This window comes from Leuresthes tenuis, unplaced genomic scaffold (genome assembly GCF_036924035.1).
Source record: "Leuresthes tenuis unplaced genomic scaffold, fLeuTen1.0.hap1 SCAF_14, whole genome shotgun sequence".
Taxonomy (NCBI): domain Eukaryota; kingdom Metazoa; phylum Chordata; class Actinopteri; order Atheriniformes; family Atherinopsidae; genus Leuresthes; species Leuresthes tenuis.
Window position 1 is genome coordinate 3,218,422 of NW_027325368.1, and position 17,003 is coordinate 3,235,424.

A 17,003-nucleotide genomic window follows, 5' to 3' on the forward strand; every position below is an offset into this window, starting at 1 on the left:
ATAGTTATGGTTTTACACGAAACGTGCACTAGCAAATGATCAAGTGTGCACAGTGACAGCTTTAGCCGCAGCTAACGATAGCTTGCGTTAGCGTACGTTAGCTTAAAATATATTCTATTAAGAAGAGATTCAGAGGCACCAAAATGTTATTTTTAGGATTAGCTTCCTCTTATTAGCCTTGTAATGTTTGCTAACTTTAGTAAATAAAAAGAAGGTGCCAACAGATTGTTGCTGTAGTTTGATCAGCTGTGACCAGTGCTGTGAGCGTAGTTATGGTTTTACACGAAACGTGCACTAGCAAATGATCAAGTGTGCACAATGACAGCATTAGCCGCAGCTAATGATAGTTTGCGTTAGCGTACGTTAGCTTAAAATATATTCTATTAAGAGATTCAGAGGCACCAAAATGTTATTTTTAGGATTAGCTTCCTCTTATTAGCCTTGTAATGTTTGCTAACTTTAGTAAATAAAAATAAGATGCCAACAGATTGTTGCTGTAGTTTGATCAGCTGTGACCAGTGCTGTGAGCATAGTTATGGTTTTACACGAAACGTGCACGAGCAAATGATTAAGTGTGCACAATGACAGCATTAGCCGCAGCTAATGATAGCTTGCGTTAGCGTACGTTAGCTTAAAATATATTCTATTAAGAAGAGATTTGGAGGCACCAAAATGTTATTTTTAGAATTAGCTTCCTCTTATTAGCCTTGTAATGTTTGCTAACTTTAGTAAATAAAAAGAAGATGCCAACAGATTGTTGCTGTAGTTTGATCAGCTGTGACCAGTGCTGTGAGCGTAGTTATGGTTTTACACGAAACGTGCACGAGCAAATGATCAAGTGTGCACAGTGACAGCTTTAGCCGCAGCTAACGATAGCTTGCGTTAGCGTACGTTAGCTTAAACACAGAATTAAAATACATCTGCAGAATCTCCGTGAGGGATACATTTCATAATCTGCTGATCTGTTTGGGTGTTCATAGAAATGTTCTTTAGTTGTCTTAGTGACAAACTCAACAATAATGTCCAACTACCTTCAAAATGAGAATATAAGAACACAAGATCTAGAAGAAGAAGACGAGAACAGCATCGTGCACTATGCTCAATTCAGCTGAGAAATGTCAGCTGTTTAGTTTAAACAATCAACTGTTCTTATGTGTTGTTACAAAAGTCTGAGAAAGTCCAATATGGCTGCCAGAAGATGCTCTGAATGCAGCTGAAAACTGTCTCATATTTACCAAAAACAAAGACAACACAGAGCAACAGACCCATGACGCGCAGCGTTTCTGTAAACCTGAGACAGTACTGGTCATTGTGTGGGTGTAGACTGGTTTCCGTAAGCAATGAAGGGAGCAGACAAACTGCTGCAGTAGGAAATGAGAACGGATTGTACTGGAAGTGTGACTAACACCGGGCCCAGACTGCAGGAGGTTGTCTGAAATCAGGTTGCATCACACTTTACAGATGCTCTTCTGTCTAATCCCACACAAAGACGCACTGGAGTCGAGGATAATGGCTCGTCACAAAAGGAGCGAGCAGTCAGAGGGCGACACGCCACTTTAAGAGATCTCACGTGTTCTCATTCAAACAAACTGTAGACTTCACACTGAAACTTCAGCTGAACTTTAGGTTTCTGAAGTGTGGATGAGGAAAGGCTGAAGCTGGAGGTGAGTTTTAATCATGTTGAAGATGCTCTGCTCACAGTTAGTTGCTCATGTATCATCATCACCTCAAAAGCCTGCGCTGCCCTCCATGTTTAAAGTAGCAAATCAGGGTTAAGTGATCTCAAAGCTCCTGCTGTCGCCTCATTAGCATATAGCTGTTTATGTTTAGGAACCAACTAGCAGCCCATTAAGTATCTGACCATCAAAATTTGGCCTCAGCTTGCCATGGATGCCTTAGAAGTTAGGGTTAGGGGTAACCCTCGGGGCGTTCTTGTGCCAGGAAATTGGAAAAATAAACCTAACATACGACTTGCTTCACTATATTGACAGTCAAGCACGTTAGACATATTTAAGCAGAACATTTGCATCTGTGCATCTCAACATCTGTCACTAAAATGGCTGCACAGCAAGCAGAAGAACATCTTCTGTAATTTCTAACCCTGCATTATTATTCCAACTAAATCTGGACAGGAATAAAAGATAGAATTACCCTCTCCCATGGCTGCTGGGAAATTTCCTTCTGCAAAGAAATGCATTTCATTACGGGAATCCTCGGAGAAAAGTCAGTAGATCATAGACACCATGTGGAATTTAGGTGTTAGCCAATCGGTTTCACCATTCAGAACCTTAAAAACATCCAAAGTCATCTTAAAACCCAATAAAGACAAACTGCTTCCATGTGCCACACAATTAAATAAGCATGAAAAGTCTCCAGAATGTTCACAATGCAGGACATTCGTACCTGAATTTGACTTATTCCTGTTTATTGGCGCATTATAGAGTTCTTAGACCCAACAAAAACTATGAAACTTTTCCAAAATACATCAGGTGATGTGAGCATTGGACAGACAGGACCTCTCCAGAGATGCATAACTGCATGTTTTTGTATTACTGACACAGGAAAGTATGTTAACTAGCGAGGCTGCCTCACATTGAGCCTAATTACTGTACAAATTACTTCTGAACATCTGGATACACGTTTTTTGAGCATGTAATTCTATAAGAACCCGGGGTAAATTTGCTCTGTTTCCCGTCGTCCTTCATACTGCAGAAACAGACTGGTTAGATTAATACTTTATTAATATTTTAAAGCTTCACCAGCTAATTTGCATCCCGTGTTGGAAGCTCTCTTCATTATCCTGCAGCTTTTTCTATTTTCACACCCAACACATTCATTATAACCTGGATGGAAATGGTGGCTTTTCTTTCTGAAATTAATCATTTACGGATTAAAGGTATAAATCATGATATAAAAAATGATAAAAATAACTGATGTCTCCTGCTTTTGGAAGCTGCCCCTCAGATTTACACTTCAACTTGTGTTTGGCTTCTCTTTTAAACCCAGAGACAATATCAGCAAATTGATATCGTGCATAAACTGCTCTGGCAGATGCAGCGGTATGAAAACACCGGGCTCTTTTGGCTTCACTTTGAAGCTCTCTTAATTGAGAGGATCCAAAACGCCTTTGACAGATTGAGTGGACTGCAGCGCATTGCATGATTTAGTAGACGGAGGAGACGTGTTGCCAGATTGAAAACATTCAGGGGGTTGGCAGCATCCGGAGCTGCACTCGGAGGAAAAGGCAACAAGCAGCTCAGCTCTTCAATTATCTGTCTACATATTTGGTGGCTGCCGACATGTGATTGGGTTACAATGATGTGGGTGTTGAATTGTGGATTTTTGAGGGCTGCTGCGGTTCATGTTGAGGTCAGTTGCACATTGTTCACATTCCTGTTCCTCCTGCTGAACCACTGATAATCTTTGTCTCTTGTAAGACTTTTTAAGACTGCGCTTGGTAATATTTTCATGTCAACAGTGGATCAGAGGAGTGTCGCTTTGGCCTTTCCTCGAGCGCAACTCGTTAAGCTTTTGGAGCACATTCCTGGTGCTGGTTTTGGCTACTTGCTTATGGTAATAAGCGTGTAATCGACATAAATATTTGGGGGGGAAAAAGCTAAAAGGTATGCAATCGTCACGTGGACACAAATAAAACCCATGAAACGGTCACTGTCTCTCAGTGTGTGCAGGAATATAAAAGCCACATCAGCTTTATGAAGCATTTGCATAAATGTCAGCGCTTTCATTTTGTTCTGCTCCCGTGCAGCCGAAGAAAAGCAGTAAAACGCACGGCTTTAAAACCGGATACCCTTCAAATCAAGCGTGCGCCCTTTAGCTGACTTTGTTATTTCTTGTTATGAAGCACAATTAATGGGCGAATAATGTAAGTTTCAGAACTTTAAAAGCACAATTGTCCTCAAACACAGTTGTGTAACTGGGTCGGGACTCTTCATGGTTGCAGAAGTGCAAAATCACCTTGATGTGTCAGAACCGTGTCATCTGCACCAGTTCCTTTACGCACCTACCTTAGAAAGCAGTAAAACTGAAGAATCTATTCAGACTCCGCATCACTCTGACGGGCTGAGCAACCAGCCAGAAGATGTCTGTGCTCCGTGTCGCATCAATTTGTCTCCATTCAGACAGAGTCTGTGAGAGACTCTTTCCACTTTGTCTACGGTCATATTTTGCTGACTTTATCAAGCCCCTTAAAGCAGAAACTTTCCCAGTCTGACCTCTGGTTGAGTTTTTCACCTTCTTGGAGATGGGAGAAGTTTCACTTCACATGTGGTCGATGCTGTAAAAGCGTTTATAATATATATTAATATAATAATATATATATTTAGATATAAACTTTATATCAACACAAACTTATTTCTACTAAACCAAGTCAATTTTTGGCCTAAACCGAAATGATTAAATAAGCACATGATACAAACCCCAGTTTACTATTCACCTCCTTCTGCTTTATGCTGCCTCATACTTAAACTACTAATATATGAGACTTTTAGCATCATTTAAAGTATGGGTATGTGTTGCCTTCAGTGACGTTTATCGATCTATGCTTGATCAGGAACTAAATAAACTGCAAACTTTGCATTTTGCCTGTAAAGGGTTCATGTTTTCCTTGCTTAGTTAAGGTCACTGCAGGCCTGTTATCGCCCTGATGAATCCGATCTTGCTTCATCGTGATATATATATTCAGCACTTTTCACAGAAGTCCTAAGTCTTACACAATATTTTCCATTTTACTTTTCTACTTCACTCCCACTCAATGGCAATCTCACGAAATATAACCGTGAATTGTGACTCTGCTGCATTTGGATGAATTCTGGTGAGACTGAAAGTTGAGATGAAAAAAGAAATAAGATTTATATTTATATTATATTATCTTTTTTTATTGAAGAGCTAAAAAGGGAAACTGTTTATTCTGTAGATGTACCGACTTCCTAAGTAACACAACAAAATAATTCATGCTTAGTTAAATCAGGAAGTGAGAAAAAACACCACTGGTCATCACTTTAATCCAACCTTTGGCGCAGTAGCAGCTTTATTTCTGTAATGTTTCATCCCTGAAGGCTGAATAACTCATAGCTTAAAGTCTATATTTCTTAAAGGACCTCTTTATGACTTCTTTTCTCCATGTGTAGCATGGTGTGATAAAGTATCAGCTTGCAAAGATCATGCTTGTGTTTTCCTGTTGCGTAATGCATCTCAGGCTAAAGCTTAAAGATTAGACTTAAATGTTCACATGGCCTTTCGAGATAATCGTTCAATAGATCAACATTTAGCTGTGACAGTGTCCCTGTGAGTCCTTCTTCCCTCCCGGGTCCTGTTCTTGGGACATAAAACAATCAGTCACTGCCCTGGCAGTGCGACATGGCAGCCACTTTATAACCATAAGGCTGAGAACAGTCCTTTAGTTTCCATTTGTGCAAAGGAAGTTTTACATGTCAAAGTTAAAAATGAGGAAATCACTGTTGTAAGTCATGAAATTTAGGACGACGGTTTCTGTTTAGCTGTTTCAGCTTCAGAGTTTTGGTGTTCATCATGCTGACTGGTTTAAAGTGAGAGAAAGTGCAGGAAGAACTGGGTCTGGGACTTTCCTGCCTTTGGCAATTCCTAACAACTCATTTAGTGACATATTCGGTTATCTTTGTGTTCGTGCAACCGCACACAGACAGAAAATAAAGTGTGACACAGCTCAGCAGCTTCCATTTTGTGAGTTTTAAGAGCTTTCATGAGGCTATTTGATCATTTTTCCCAGTGAAAACTATAATGTAAAAGATATGGGTCCAAGCGCAGAGCCCTGCAGAACTCCACGACTAACTGGTGTGCGAGGAAGATATCTATCTGATATAATCCAGATTATTTTAAAAAAGCGAAGCTAAATCTTCCTCAGCCTCTAAAAACTTCCACAATTTTATTACCAATGACTGGGGAGGTGCACTGCCTTCGTTACACTATCAGTGATGCTATTAGATGATAACAAAGGCATCTCAAGGTGGCTGAAACTTTATGTGAGGCGACTTTTGATGTTGGTAATGTGTTTCCTCCCTGGAGGAAGTGGTAATTTTCCACTTTGTGTGAGGCTCATATTTTCCTGAGATGGTTAGCATAGAAAAAGTGCAAATAATCCAAATATATCAGTGAAAGAGATGCAACAAAATGCCACGTTCATCTTAAACACTAATCCACCTCCGTTCATATAAGAAACTGCCTGGAAAGGAATCTATAACGAAATTCAGGGGTTTATTTTTCCTTGGTGAGAGATCTCACTTGGAATAATTACAGTTGATGGTTGTGTTTTCAGGAGGAAATTCTCCCTTTTTTTGCGGACACGCTCCATTTTGCTTTTCCCAGAGGATGCGTGTCCTTTGAGGACGTTGCTTCTATTTATGGAGAAGTGATTTGGGAACAAAGGTTTAATTTCCATAAATAGGTGGCTAAATGCTCTGCAGGTTTCTAGAAGTTGTTGTCCTGCTTTGACGAGTCGGCGGCAGCTAATTAAAACAACTCTCGTCCTCTGTTAGAAAGTAGAACTAAAGAACTTGAAGCTTCTTTTCAGTATCTTACAAAGAAGATACCAGACTCAACTGGTGCTTATTAAATATGTCTCAGCTTCCTTCACAGAATGCGAAGGTTTTGGTTTTTTAACACCAAAGTTCATCCGGTTCAACCCTGACAGGAAAGGAATAGAAGTATGATGGAAAATCTTATGGCTCGTCTCCAGGATAAATGATGGGAATCACTTAAATTAAACAAGGAAAACAGAGGCTGGATAAACAATATCTCAAATTCAAATTAACCCCCTACTGTGTAATGCTTCCAGTCTGTGTATAAATTGAGCCTGACAGCCAATATCCACAAACCGAAAGGATGCTCTAGTTTATTTTCCTCATTTCCATTTTTGTTTGACATTTAACGCGAATCTTTGGTTTTTTTCTCTGCTGGTTATCAGATGTTGTCTGAAACCTTAAGACTGAAATGACACATTTAGCTACGTTTGTGTTCATCTTCAGTTTTTGAGAGGCTGAAAGAGATATTTACTGCTTTGTCAGAATGAAATGCATTTGATTCATGCAAAAACACAAGATAAATCTATTCTGACAGCAGCCTCACCTGGTTCAGTCAAAGCTTTTCTTTGGTGTGTTTCCTGCTGCTCACCTGGTTCAGTCAAAGCTTTTCTTTGGTGTGTTTCCTCCTGCTCACCTGGTTCAGTCAAAGCTTTTCTTTGGTGTGTTTCCTCCTGCTCACCTGGTTCAGTCAAAGCTTTTCTTTGGTGTGTTTCCTGCTGCTCACCTGGTTCAGTCAAAGCTTTTCTTTGGTGTGTTTCCTCCTGCTCACCTGGTTCAGTCAAAGCTTTTCTTTGGTGTGTTTCCTGCTGCTCACCTGGTTCAGTCAAAGCTTTTCTTTGGTGTGTTTCCTGCTGCTCACCTGGTTCAGTCAAAGCTTTTCTTTGGTGTGTTTCCTGCTGCTCACCTGGTTCAGTCAAAGCTTTTCTTTGGTGTGTTTCCTCCTGCTCACCTGGTTCAGTCAAAGCTTTTCTTTGGTGTGTTTCCTGCTCACCTGGTTCAGTCAAAGCTTTTCTTTGGTGTGTTTCCTGCTGCTCACCTGGTTCAGTCAAAGCTTTTCTTTGGTGTGTTTCCTGCTGCTCACCTGGTTCAGTCAAAGCTTTTCTTTGGTGTGTTTCCTCCTGCTCACCTGGTTCAGTCAAAGCTTTTCTTTGGTGTGTTTCCTCCTGCTCACCTGGTTCAGTCAAAGCTTTTCTTTGGTGTGTTTCCTCCTGCTCACCTGGTTCAGTCAAAGCTTTTCTTTGGTGTGTTTCCTGCTGCTCACCTGGTTCAGTTAAAGCTTTTCTTTGGTGTGTTTCCTCCTGCTCACCTGGTTCAGTCAAAGCTTTTCTTTGGTGTGTTTCCTCCTGCTCACCTGGTTCAGTCAAAGCTTTTCTTTGGTGTGTTTCCTGCTGCTCACCTGGTTCAATCAAAGCTTTTCTTTGGTGTGTTTCCTGCTGCTCACCTGGTTCAGTCAAAGCTTTTCTTTGGTGTGTTTCCTGCTCACCTGGTTCAGTCAAAGCTTTTCTTTGGTGTGTTTCCTGCTGCTCACCTGGTTCAATCAAAGCTTTTCTTTGGTGTGTTTCCTGCTGCTCACCTGGTTCAGTCAAAGCTTTTCTTTGGTGTGTTTCCTGCTGCTCACCTGGTTCAGTTAAAGCTTTTCTTTGGTGTGTTTCCTCCTGCTCACCTGGTTCAGTCAAAGCTTTTCTTTGGTGTGTTTCCTGCTCACCTGGTTCAGTCAAAGCTTTTCTTTGGTGTGTTTCCTGCTGCTCACCTGGTTCAGTCAAAGCTTTTCTTTGGTGTGTTTCCTGCTGCTCACCTGGTTCAGTTAAAGCTTTTCTTTGGTGTGTTTCCTCCTGCTCACCTGGTTCAGTCAAAGCTTTTCTTTGGTGTGTTTCCTCCTGCTCACCTGGTTCAGTCAAAGCTTTTCTTTCGTGTGTTTCCTCCTGCTCACCTGGTTCAGTCAAAGCTTTTCTTTGGTGTGTTTCCTCCTGCTCACCTGGTTCAGTCAAAGCTTTTCTTTGGTGTGTTTCCTCCTGCAGCCTCCCTGAAAACTCCACCGTTGCAATTGCTGCAATTGGTCTGGGCAACACAGCACAAAAGAAAGAGGAAAACTCTGGTTTGATTCGCGTTATTTTGGTGATTGTTACTTTTGTTTTCAGCTCAGGGGTCTGCTCCTTTTCCACTGGAGGAGCAGTTCACTTTAATATGGAGCTGGTGCCAATAAGCACCACTAAACCAAACCATGCATGCTCACATTCACCTTTAGGGTTAATATAGACTCATTAGCTTAACAAGCATAACAAGAGAACCTATACATCCACGGGGAGAACATGCATTTTAACCAGGAACCTGCTTGAGAAATAGCTTCCTTTGGACTTTGGCTGCTTTTTCACTCATTTTCCAGTCCAGTGCTTGTGCCTTTTTTTGTTTAAGCCTCTTAACTCTGACCTATGGATCATTCAACCCTAAAAAGGCTCCTAACTCAAGGGATGAACCCGTGTTGTCTGTACACATAACAGCAATAAGCTTGTTTTTTACTTTCTCTTTCAGTCTGTTTGGTTTGACTGAAAACTTCACCAAAAATACTTCATTTGGACAATTTAGAGATTCATAAAACAAGCAACGACTTCCTAACATCATGTAGTTAATGAAAAACCAGGAAAGAAAGGCCACCAGAGGTCACAGATCCTCTCAGCTGCCTCCATCAGTGCCTTCCAAGCTGTGGAAGTAAAGTACATCGTCTTATTCAGTGAAACGGTGTCTCCTCACCTGAGTGAAGCATTCAAATCAAACGGTCTTGTGATTAAATGAAAGCACCCTGAGCAGAGGAAAACTTGGTTTCGTCTTTCAAGGACTTTATTCTAAGTCTAGAGTAGCCTTTTATTGCAGCGGCGCTATTAGTTTGACCTCGACGTCGCGTACTGCTGCTGGTAGACAAAGCCGTCCTCCATCTGCTTCCAGAAGGGCATCAACTAAAAGCCTAAAAGTAGAAGGTGGCGCAGATTTGTTGAGGTCACGGCATGACATTTACCAGGTGACGTGGAAGCTGGACGTGCTGATGGGGCAGACTATTTAAAGCACTTTTAAGATACAAAGAGGATGAAAAGAATGAATAAAGAAATAACATTTTAGAAGCTGGGATCCACAGATACAGCAGAGAGCCACACCGATGGGTAATAAAGTCCCTGGAAACAAACTCCACATCATTTATAATCTGATGGTTGATGAGAACAGTGAGATAAAAGTGGTTAAAAGCTCAATCATGTCAATTTTATGAGGGAGACAGAGCTGCTGAACTGTGGAGTTTATGGCACTTTGGCCTTTCTTGTGTAGATTAACACAAAAACTCTATCATTTCAGGTCATCTTCTCGCTGTTTTGTGAGTTTTTACATGCTGACACTTCTGCAGATAGTACCCAAAATGCAGTGTTTCTCTTATTAAAGTCATAAGCAACTACCCTCATAATAATGTATCGAATCAGAGTTTTAAAAGAGTTCAAACAAACTCAAAAAGACAGAATCAGTTCCCACTAAATCCTTAAAACTCACGGTGACTCATATGTGAACGTGCACAGTCAGCAGTTTCTCGGGACTTTGCGATGATTATCTCTATAAATCACTCCCTAAACCAATCTGGTGATTATTTATGGGCCGGCTGATAGTGTCTGATTTATGCTCTGCTGTTTCCGGTTCAGGTGAGAGTTTGTTGTGGGAAAACGGCGTTAATTTTGATGCCAGCCGACTTGCTGAGCGTATTTTTGGGATCGACGCCTCACCTGACGCCATCTGAACTGCTCTGCTGCCCTTAACACCACACATCTGGTGCTGCAGCTCAAACAAACTCCAAATATGGTCTGACCCTGGGCCTGATCTGAAGGACAGAGGCAGGGAGAGGAAAAGCTACTTCCCTCTTATGCAGAAAGAGTTCTTGGCTTATTACTTATGGAGCTGGATTGCTTCAATGTTCAGTTTCTTGAAGATACCAGAGAATATTCAGGGGATTTAAAAAGACCAACTTCTCCATAAAAACACCAGAAAAAGAAAGAAAGAAGCCTCGAACTTGCTCATTCGAGCGCCTGGCAGCGACTCCCACCCCTCGGCATCGAGTTGAACATATTCTACATCGTATGTTTTCTATCAATAAGTGATGACTAAGAGCTGCCTGAAGCTGTGGGTTATCAGCAGGTTTAGTAACGGGGCCCAAATCCTCTCCTCCCTTCATGGAAAGTTGGAACACAGAGTTTCAAATCAGGATTCATTCGGAGCTTTTAAATTAACACACAGTATGACTGAATATTACTTACTGCAAGTTAGTCCTTTTTACAGTGTGGAGGATATAACATTAAGCTAATATCAAAGCTAACAACAAGCTACATAGAAGGAAACCAGCAGTCAGGCTCTGTCAGAGGTGATGGGGACAGAGTGCAGGCATAGAGGGACCTACAGGGTAGGAGATGCTCTCTGAGGAGCTGGGGCTTCATTGGAGGTAGACAGGAACCTGTTCTGGTAGCGCTCGGTAGGTCATTCCACCATCGTGGGACGACACATGAACAGAGTTTGGATTGTCTTAGGCGTGGTGTAGGAGCTGCTAGACGACAATCCTGGGACCAACGGAGGGACCCAGTTGGGACAGAAGCCTTTGCAAGAGCATTCAAGTAGATGGGAGCCGTTCCATTAAGCTCTTTGTAGGCCAGGGATCCCCCCATCCGGTCCTCCAGGGCCACTGTCCTGCAGGTTTCAGACGTTTCCCTGCTTCAACGCACCTGATTCAGATCAATGCCTCATCAGCAGGTTTGTGCAGAACTTAATCTTTTGAAGAGATCCTTTTACTCTCTGAGACTTTACTTGGATAAGCAGAATTTAACTGAGGTTGGCTCATCTTAACAACCCACATGACTGTTTTTATACGTAATGGCAGGTCATTACAGCTTTGATTTTATGAATAAACTAAGATTTCATCTCAGTGGCTGAAATTTGAGGGACAGTGTTAAGAGTCTCTTACGTTATTCAAACTTTTGGGCTTCGTGGAGTTTTTTTTCCTGTCGTTATCTGCGACTTCCTGAAGAAAGACTGCGTTTGTGCCCCTTTCTCTTTAAATGTGTGGTTGGGTTTACATTTTGCCGGCAGGGCCCCTTCTTGTTTTCTTTATGGCAACCTTCAGGCTGATGGATGTGTGTGTGTGTGTGTGTGTGTGTGTTTGTGTGTGTTTGTGTACATAAACGAGTGTGGAGCCGTGGGCCGGTCAGAGGTCGCATATTTCTCAGACACACTGTCCACATTTTTCATTAATAAACAGTGTGTGTGTGTGTGTGTGTTTATTTATGCACACATGAGCCATGACAGTTGTGCTTTTGTATACAAAAGTGTGTGTGTGTGTGTGCGTCAGCACATGTATCAGCACTGCCTCTGAGGCTTTCTGCACAGACCGTCACTCTGAGAAGAAGAAACTGCTCACACTCTTCGATGGTTGTCACCTTCCTACCTCAACAACTCGTACCCATGTTGCATTTGAACTTCTATACTCGTGAGGACCCTCACCGGCTTTGAACACTTCTCCTAAACTGCAATCAGGTAATTAGTCTTAAATTCACAACCAGAAAGGGACTCTTGCTTGTCAGCATCGGACCGTGATGTGCGGGTCAGACTCCAGCAGCTTTCCCTGTGCAAACCTGATGTTATTCAAAGTAAATGAGATGATTCACCTTTACTAATCTTAACTAACCAAACAACAAGAGTGCATTTCAGGCAGAAGTACCAGGCGCTTTTATCCCCAGTGATTTTCTTCTGTCAGGCCAGTCAGCATCACGCCACCTTCTCACAGGCTTGTAAAGATGTTTTTGAAACCAAAAACAGTCAGAAAGTAACAGTTTATTTCTCTGATTTGCTGCTCTTACTTCTTCTTAACCTCAGCTACTCAGCTCTGTGCAACCATTTCCTGCAGCTCAATGTATCTGAAAGTTAACTAACCGTAAGAGCCAAGGGCGTAACCATGGTTTACACATTGGGGGGTCCAAGAAAAACAAAATTGTTAAGTGCATTATCTACAATTCTTTATTTATATATGACAAATTGGACATTTAGAACATAGTTTAGAGGACTACATTGACCATGTAAGTTCACATCTAAAGGAATAGTGTAATTTCTCCGAGACAGTGACTGCCCCCCCACTTTGTTTTGGTTAGTTGCTTACTGTTTACTGACCTTAAACACACCTACCAATTACAATTATGCTCTTCCAGTAGTTCTGTAGCAAATAGGACAGCTTCCAATGGAAAACGACCAAATACCCAAAGCATGTTTATGGAAATATTTTAATAAGGACAACTAATGATGTAACAAATTAGACTTTTCCTTTAACACAAAATGTGCCGAGGACTTTAAGTCCAGGTTAATTTCTATTGTGTCAATGTCTCAAAATGTGCATTAACAATGAAAAGTCTAATAGTCTAATGTTATTTTTGTTTTAAGTTGTTTTATTTTGAAAGGGGGCGGAAGTTTATTTTGTTGATTCTGTGTTGGATTTCCTGTTCTGGTACAATCTGCTCTGTTGAGCAGCGGCTCCGTCAAAAGTAGAAGTCCAACGTAAAGATAAGGAGAGCCGCTGCTGAGACGGCGGCGCGCCCGGTGGGTCACTCTCATTGGCTAGAGTGTTAGCGTTACGTTACCACGGTAACACACGGAAATAAATTGAAAATAAATAAGACATAACAAGAGACCGATCCCTTGACAGGGTTCAGAAAAGGAGAACATGCATTTTACATATTTTCTTCTGTATATTGGGGGGGACAGGTTGGTATTTTCTCAATATTGGGGGGGACACGACCCCCCCCCAAAGAATGCGTGGTTACGCCATAGGTAAGAGCTATGTTGGAGATGATTGAGACAGAGCTGTGACATAAGAGGCTAAACGTACATGACCGATCAGAAAGTATTGATTACCCTCGACCTGAACTGGAACCAGGGTGGATTCAGGGAGCGTAAGACAAGGAACCTCCAGTCGGTCCATTTGGAAAGTTTCTCATGTCAAAACACAGCTTGAAGCTTCACCAGCCATGATTTTACCCAAAAGATCTCAGCTTCTTTAAGTCTACCTTCAGTCGTTTAACAAGATAAAGAGGAACCAGAACATGTCAGTCACAAAGTTATTACATGGATTCATGTTTATCATTTTGTTTCATTGTTGGAGTTCTGACTATAACTGAAAAGCCAACAGGAAACTAACTCCAAACCTCCAGCTCATCAGGACCTGTTGGCAACAGATATCCTACACGAATGTCCCACTAACACCTTCTAACATCTGGCTTTTTAGTGTAATAGGAAAGAGTTTAATCAGCGTTCAGTCCCATGCTGAATAGCTTGTAGTCGAGGGTATTTATTGGCTCCAGATCCAATCGACATCAATGAGAACACATTTATCGAGTGTGTCGGGCAACAATAGTGGGAAGAGCTCAGGTTTTCTGCACAGAAATACTCTTTTAATGACTTTATCTCACATGCGGGCTCTGAAACCGACAGCAATAAAAGCAAAAAGATGAAACTAATGGATTTCTTTTACCTTTGCAGCTCCCATCTGCAGTCCAACATAAAACCACTAAACTAACCTAAATACCTAAAAAATGGGCCCAACACAGCTTGTGAAATACACTGTGATGTCATCACATCGTGTTGTTGGCAGTTATTGGACCGGTTCTGCATACAGTGTGGTCCTTAAAGCTCTTAGGATAAAAACTATGGGGAAAAAAACCTGTTTAAACATACTACTTTGGCTGTAAAAGTGCCGTAACCCAGAAGGAAGCAGCTTATTTCATGGTTCTGTTATGATCGTGGAAAGTCAGCCGGTCGACAGATAATGCCATTTGATTATCAGTGTAGCTGCAGGGTGGCAGATATTACTTTACATGCTGATGCTTCTGGCATTCGTAAAAAACAAACCTCACTCTCATCATCCGTGTTATTAGCAGCAACGAGCTGAAGTTTTCCAGATCTGTTCAGCAGCACGAAGCAGATGCACGCAGCTAAAAGAGTCCGATATGTTTCTCAGGGGTGAGCATGTTAGTAAAGTCTCTGTGATGTTGATCCGGTCCTCCTTCATGTGGAAGATGGGAAATATTTGTCAAAATGCTTGAAATGACACATACTTTTAAGGGGAACTTAGACCTAGACCTTATTTATGGCATAGGAGAGCTAACAGAGGGATTTCTACTCAGGCACTCTACTGGGACCACTTCATCCACACGCCCCCCTGCAGCACAGTTTATTCACTCCGTGCTCTGTGACAGTCGGCTAACTTCACACAGAGTTTGCTGCTGATAGTTTTGTGCAACATGGCAGGATATTTATCAGATTTTGACAACGTGAACGACGATTTTGAGTAAGATGGACGTTCTTACCGGAGTGAATAAACTGTGCTGCAGGGGGGCGTGTGGATGAAGTGGTCCCAGTAGAGTGCCTGTGTAGAAATCCCTCCGTTAGCTCTCCTATAGCTGCAAGTAGCCACATAACAGCAGCTATGAGCTAACAGAGCTATAGCACACGTTCATTCATTCATTCTTCTTAAAGTATTGGTGAAATAAAGACAGATAATGCCTTATTTAGAGGCTGCATCCTCTAAGCCCCGTTCACTCCGTTATATGGATCTCCAGTTATCTAAATATCTTCAGAAGGACGCCGACTTTCACCAAACTGTTCTCTGTGAGTAGATGAACGTATTTCATGGTAAGACATGGTAAGAACGTCCATTTTACTCAAAGTCGTCGTTCACATTGACAAAATCTGATAAATATCCTGCCATGTTGCACAAAACTATCAGCAGCAAACTCTGTGTGAAGTTAGCCGACTGTCACAGAGCACGGAGTGAATAAACTGTGCTGCAGGGGGGCGTGTGGATGAAGTGGTCCCAGTAGAGTGCCTGTGTAGAAATCCCTCCGTTAGCTCTCCTATAGCTGCAAGTAGCCACATAACAGCAGCTATGAGCTAACAGAGCTATAGCACACGTTCATTCATTCATTCTTCTTAAAGTATTGGTGAAATAAAGACAGATAATGCCTTATTTATCCCGTTATATGGATCTCCATTTATCTAAATATCTTCCGAAGGACGCCAACTTTCACCAAACTGTTCTCGGTGAGCAGATGAACGTATTTCATGCCAGAAATAAGGTTTAAAAACCCCGGAGTTCTCCTTTAAAATAATTCACTAGTTGGTGCAGAAATGACAGAAGTTGGATGATAAAAAAGCAGCTGTAGTTAAAAGCTGGTGTAAGCACAGGAAGAGTCTAATTTCCTGCCAATAAACAAGTGGCTATGTTCAGCAACATCCACCACACGCTGCTCATAAATATATGTATCTGCACTTGTTTAAGCACCTGTACACTATGCTGTTTGTGCAGAACTCGCTCAGGGAACACAGGCGTAAAAAGACTCGAGGATTACTCAGTGGTGAAATGAATTTCATAGAAAAAAAACATAAATCTGCCGTGCTGCATGGAAATTGTACAGCCATGCATGTTAAAGTGTAAAATAATGAGGCGTTGGGCTCATCTGATCATCCAGGCAGCTTCACTGGTTAGTGAGGAGACATTTAACATTCACTCAGGTTTGCTTTTTTCATCCTTTCCCTACATCTTCACATCTGTGTGGTGCTGAAGAGAAATGTGTGTCCCGTTCATGGTTTCTCATGTTGCAATTTAGTCACTATTTTGGGTCACTAACAGGGAGTTTTTGCAGCAGGAGTCTTCAAATTCCTCTAAAGTCAACTACAAAATGTGATATTTGCTGTTTCTTTCCAGAACAACATCTGTTTTCTGATATGATGCTTGATAAATGGATAATATAATGCAGGAGTGCCCTTTAGAGCGTTGAAGATTCAATGTCTCTGCTTGTGTGTGTTTTGGCATAGAGAACAGCTGTTGTCATATTAATAAGAAGCCTAATTCGAGAGGAAATCATCCATGTTACTTGAGCTATCTTATTATTCTGCCCTTCTTATTTTGTGATTTCTCCCGTGCTTCGAATGAACTAGAATCTAAAAAGGATCTAAAAAGCTTTATCCATGGGCAGGAGCAGAGGTGCACTGGCCCCTAAAGTATAGATGAGTAATACTTACAAACTGTGACATATTTAGAGCTTATATATATATATAAAACTGCATAATAAAATAAATAATTATGCATGGACATTTGATATATAATTGGCTCCTTGTTTTCTAACGTGGTCCTTATGTGGTCCCTTGACTTTTAACTATGTTGTCAGTGTTGGCCTCCTATAATGTCTGATTATGTGTTTTTATTGATAAGGCAGTCTTGGTTGTTGAGGGAAGGGTTGAGTGAAACAGACCGACTTAAAGGCTGGATCAGAATTTGGATTGGAAATGTATAGGTTAGAATATAATTAAGGTTTTACAGGAGTGGATCACAGCTCAGTAGCTGTCATTGTGTCTTAATGTCAAAGG

At 41.4% G+C, this 17,003-nt stretch overlaps 1 protein-coding gene across 2 annotated transcripts in view; it reads left to right on the plus strand.

The window, feature by feature from the left end:
• basp1 (brain abundant, membrane attached signal protein 1) overlaps positions 1–17,003 on the plus strand; it is a 61,617-nt gene that overhangs the window by 19,956 nt on the left and 24,658 nt on the right. Inside the window, exon 1 of one of the 2 annotated variants that reach the window (XM_072364038.1) lies at positions 12,016–12,125. The exons of the other annotated variant lie outside the window; for it this stretch is intronic. The gene's annotated coding sequence lies outside the window, so the exon portion shown is untranslated. Of the gene's footprint in view, positions 1–12,015; positions 12,126–17,003 lie in introns of those variants that run through there. 2 annotated transcript variants of the gene reach the window in all.